Here is a 5,577-nt window from a genome sequence, read left to right as displayed (position 1 = left end):
CACGTATATATGCAAAGAGGACAGAAATTGTTTTTTGTGAAAATCTGCGTTTAGCATGAGAGTACCTTACCTTCTCAAAGTATATCTTGTGAAATGTACATACATAGTCTTACCATTAAATATGAAATAAAGCAAAAAAATATTTCTACTTATTCAAAATCTAATGCACTCATCTTTGTTGGTGTTTTCCCCCTAATTTGCAATTAAAGATTCGGAATTAGTTTCAATCTGAATAAAGAAAATTACTATTGATTATTAATAGTGTTGAATTTTCGATAGATTAAGATATGTGATTTATTGTTTTGTTGATTTGTAATGGCTTAAACTTGTTGGTATACATGGAATATAACCCATTAATACATATAAACATTAAAGTTCAAAATTTCTTTCAAATATCAGGTTATAATTTTGTATTTTTTTTCATTTTTTAGTTTTAGTGTGTTCTTTTATATGTATATTAAAATTTATTTTTAACATTAGCTTATCATAACAACCTAAAAATATTAAAAACAATTTAATTTGAAATAAAGTGAAAAAAATTTAAAAATAATTTTTTAAAGATATTTTTAAAACAAGTATTTTATGTTAATTACTATGTACATAATTCTGGTTTGTTTTTATGTTTCCAAAGTGTATTTGAAAAAATTTTATTTTTATTTTATTTTTTCTTTGCTTCATAGTAATATTTTTTTGTATTTTTAGATTATTTTGATTCGCTAATATAAAAAATAATTTTTTAAAAATAAAAAAATCATTATTTTAATATATTTTTAAATAAAAAATATAACCCTTATATTATAATAATAAATATAGTGTAATCATGAGACGATGAGAGAGCTATAAAAGAAATTACCAGATAAGATCATAAAGCACATCATCACCATCCATCATTAACACATAATTGCAAAAAAAATACCTAGTTTTAAATCAATTAATATTTTAATATCCTTTAAACAAGAAATTGGAAAAACAAATAAAACCCCAGCTCAGCGGTCCCCACCCATGATCCCTAATTAATTCCAATCTTACACGTCACTCTCCTATGGTACAAAACCCACAGAATCCACTTGCCCCTGTCTCCCCGTCTAGTGGGACCCACGCCACAGAACTCCTCTCTCTGCATTAAATACTGTCACGTGGCGGTCGGTGCCTGGATCATAGAATCCGACCCGCCGAACTGTTTGGACATTTTGACCACTGATTTTTCTTTCTTTCTTTTTATAGCAGTAATTTCTCTGTCTTCCTCGTTATTCGGGCTATTTTTATTTTTCCTCGGCCCCCACCCTAGGCTCCCGCTGACACCGACATGTCGGGTTTCAAGGTAGTCTATTTCTATCCGTTAGATCTTGAGGTTGAGCGGCTGGGATTTTATATTCCTTGAAACGCCGTCTTTGCCATGACGTGTTTCTAGGAAGAAATTGTTTCATGTCTCTGCTTTGCCCTAAATAACAACTCTGTAATATGTTTTTATTATTTTTTTCTTGGTAATAAAAAAAGATAGTACTAATTAATAACTACAGTCTAGACAGGTTCATTATTATGTATTTGGACCGAGAAGAGGTCAGTCAACGACTCAAGCAATTCCTCTACGTGGGCAGTAACCTAATCAAGAAAAAAATATCTTAATTCTCCAGCTTTACGTGGAATTGAGTTTTGAAAATTGTAGTTAATTTATACCAAAGCCATGAAAGCAAAGATTTTAAGTTTCAAATATATTGAATTTCCAGAACCATGATTTACTTAGTAGCTAATATCTTTTCTGAAAATTTAAAAAAAGTCTTACAAATTGCATGCATCAAGATATCTCAAGATGATTTTAATTCACGTACAATATTCATGATATCCTACAAATTAATTGCTGAAATGTGTAGTAGTTGAAGAAAGTGTTTTGAATGGAGAAATCGGTGAGGTCTTGGAATGAGTAGTGGTGTAGTTGAAAGGGGACGGCTTGAAAGAACATGACAAAGGGAAATTTTTCCAGAACTCAAGAAAAGTTTCAATTTGTGTGACAAAAAAAAATTCCCTTTGAAATATTTGTAAATCAAAATGGGTATAGAGAAGAAAATGCAGAGCTATAATGAGAAAATTAAGAAGAAAATAATACTGGTCCCATACATAATTAATCATGTATGAAAGGATGAATGATGAGTCAGGCTGGGTGGCCGTGCGGGTATTGGACAGTACAGGAAGAGTTGAAAGAAAGAAGGAAAGTGGGGATAGGTAAAGCTTAGAAAAAATAATAAGGTAATGATGATAGAATCGCATTAAAGCCAGACTTGTCTTCTGTCCAGGCTAGTTTATTTTAACTCCCCATTTTGTCTTCATCTCTCTGTCTTCTCTATACATCCTCCATAATTAATTAATTAATTAATTAATGATGATGATGATGATACCACATAAAAAAACAGTGCACTAATGGTGTTTTAATGCTTTTTTAATTTTTAAAAATGATTATGAGAATAATTTGTGAGGAAACAGGTCGTAGCATGTAACAGGTCGGGTGATTTACCGGTAGTAACAATACTAGCATCAGAATTCAGACATGCTGACTGATGACCTAGGAAATGTAAGAAATTAATTGGAGTTACATGCTTTTTGGCGTTTGTAGGGTGTGGATACAGGCAGCAGTTTTAGCTATAGGTTTGTCTTACCTTTTCTTTCTTAAATAAAGAAAGAAAACAAGAATCCCAACACTGATTAAAATCCCTTTTTTCCCAATTTAAAAGTTAAGCAATTTATTTTTTTTAGCCTCTTAATGCAGAAATTAATAATAATAATAATAATAATAATAAAGACAAAGAAAGAAAAACAGAGAGAGACTCGTATCACTATGCTAAAGTACATTGGTAATTACAAGACAGCACTGTAGAGGTAGTAGCAAGCACGACTACCTACGTTGTCTTTGCTTAATTAAACTGCTATATTTTCCTCACTTAGACCAGAAAAGAAAAGGGCCATCTTGCATTAGGAATTAACACACAGTCCATTCTCTTAGATTTTTTTTTTATATTAGTATTTCAATGCCTCTCTCTCTACTCTCTCTGCTTTTATATACACTACACCACTATATATACAAGTCAAAACACCATATGGGTTAGGCTTTCTATGCAGGGGAAGAAAAGGTGTGTGGGTGTGTTGAGGGGAATGTTGGCTGGCTCGAAGCTTAAGCAAAGAGTTTCCTAACATGAAACAACTGTTAAGGCTTCGGACCAGGCTTCATTCCCCTCAAACATACAAGCTTATTTTATGCATTTCATGTGCAAATTCATCAGTTATTCTGTTACATCTTTCTCTCTCTCTTTGTTTATCAGAAGTTATAGCATGAGTTCAGTTTCGTGAGGGTTAGGTTGAGAGGGATGTTGTCTGGCTCGAGGTCATTGAGGCCATGATTATACAGACATGGCATTACCTGATGACAGCCGAGAAAATTCAAAGTCTGTGTGTATCTTGTACCTCGATGATTCTCGGACCAGGCTTCATTCCTTCCAACAAACATTTGCTACAATTTCTTTGCTTGCCAAACATGATTCTCTTAACTACAGTTCCATAATATCAACTTCTGGTGAAGTTCTCTCTCTTTAACTTGTTTACTGTTCTCTTTTCTCTATGGTTGCAATTGTGCGTGTACATATGAATCTGAAGGTCTATCTATGTAATTTTTTGTCTTCTGATGAATATCTATGTCTTTATTGTCTTTGGTTGTAATTTCTACAGGTTGCTAGCTTAGCTTTTCTTTTAGTTCCATCTCAGCTATGTGGTCAATACTCCTAAATACAACGAAGGTAAGCTTATATAACAACTATTTCCCACCTTGGATGAGAATAGCATCTCTCTCTCTCTCTCTCTCTCCAAAAAAAAATAAACAACACAGACAGACAGAAAACCATACAGACTACAGTAGTTTCTTGACTATTCCTTACTTAACATGATATAACAGAGATTTAAGAGAATTATTTTCTCTAACTCAGATGTGGGATCTAGCTAGCCATGAATGCCTACATTTGACGTGGACAAGATAGCAGGTGCAGTGAAAAGCCATTGGATTTTGAAATTGTTAGCAGGAACCTAGCTAAAACCTACACTTTCTTCCATAGAGTCCAAAAGGCAGCCTTCTATATAGCCTCAAGTTTAATACTGCTCCCCCTTTTAAGAATCTAAGGTAAGGGATATGTTAGAAACATGCAAGAAAAGACATCCATCTGTTTCTCTTTCCTAGTAAATTAATGGGTGCATTCCCATGCAAACGATTATATCAAATTAGAAGCAAATCTTCAGTAACCAGGTAGATGCTGGATACATATGATCAGTTACCCTAAATAGCCCATGATTATATAGCTTTCAAATGGTTATATTTCATTCCCAATTTAGCAACTAAAATTAGACTATTGTTTTATGTGTTTTTGCTCAGAAAGATGATGTGGGCTATGACTTATGAACTAAGCTTAGCATTGAAACGTAACTGTTGCATTTGTTTTGGGGCTTTGTTTTGTTGTAAGAAGTTAGCATTTAAGGGCCGAGTCATGAAAAATACTGAATTAAAAGATTCCATTCGTAGATGTGAACAGTTAACAAGAGAAGAAAGGCAGCTAGCTTCTCGGTTATCATAGATCCTTATGATCAACTTTTTTGTTGCCATTAACTATTTATGACCCAGAAAAACCTGCATATTATATGACAACGAAAAACTTTACTGGAAAAGAAAGAGAGAGAGAGAGAGAGAGAGAGAGAAGCACAGAGAAAATGGTGTAGTGCATTTATGACAAGGGCTTTTGAGTTGTTGAAAAAATCAGATAATTATACTATCCTTAGAAAAGCTAGCTAGCTCACAGATTTCAAACATGGCAGGGTCTTCTCTTGCTTGTTTCTCTCGTGGAGGAAGGTCCAGATATTTTGGCTTTTGAAAAGCCAACGTCAATTTCAATTTTCCATTAGAGAGAAGAGCAGAGAGAGGAAGGGAGAGTAAATGACGACTATCTGACGCTTCTTGGGAAATGTAACGAGATAGAGAAGGCATTAATAGATGGATAGACATGGTATTGTTCCACCAACATCAATCTCTCCTGTTTGACAGCTTCATCATCATGTATTTATTATTATTGAGTACTTCAATACCAGCTAGCTCTGATGGCTAGCTTATTAGGGTTCTGTAGTGTTACAGTGTTGTGTGAAAGTAATGTGAAGCTATTTGTGGCACAGGAATATACTACCATCTTCCAAGCTTTGTAGCTATTGCATGGTAAATGGTGACCTAAGTACTTGTAACATAGGGTGTTTAATAGTTTGTTTTTTAAAATATTTTTATTTTAAAAATTTATTTTTAATATTAACATATTAAAAATATAATTTAAAAAAAAAGCTTAAAAAATTAAAATTTATTGGATTTATAGTTTATTTATTGTACATAATACTACAAAAAACAAATTAAAATATTTTTGTATATCTGAACTAACAGTTTCGTGTACACAACTAAGAGGGTGTTTGGGTGGGAGGTGTAGTTGTTTTTTTTCATAAAGCTACCACACTACTTACTAAAAAACATGTATTTTTTGCTTTTAAAAAATGTGATGTGTGCTTTAA

The 5,577-nt window shown here is 32.8% G+C and overlaps 1 long non-coding RNA gene across 2 annotated transcripts; it reads left to right on the top strand.

Moving 5' to 3' along the window:
* Positions 1 to 2,987: 2,987 nt before the first annotated feature.
* Positions 2,988 to 5,229, top strand: LOC133672293 (uncharacterized). 2 transcript variants are annotated; one of them, XR_009834827.1, is made up of 3 exons: positions 2,988 to 3,562; positions 3,715 to 3,782; positions 3,969 to 5,229. It is a non-coding gene; the product is annotated as an uncharacterized LOC133672293 (long non-coding RNA). The 2 variants fall into 2 exon arrangements; XR_009834826.1 differs by having other exon boundaries at positions 3,715 to 5,229.
* Positions 5,230 to 5,577: the final 348 nt, after the last annotated feature.

Source organism: Populus nigra, chromosome 14, assembly GCF_951802175.1.
Source record: "Populus nigra chromosome 14, ddPopNigr1.1, whole genome shotgun sequence".
Taxonomy (NCBI): domain Eukaryota; kingdom Viridiplantae; phylum Streptophyta; class Magnoliopsida; order Malpighiales; family Salicaceae; genus Populus; species Populus nigra.
Note: the sequence above shows the minus strand (reverse complement) of the source record. Positions and strands in the feature narration are given on the sequence as shown.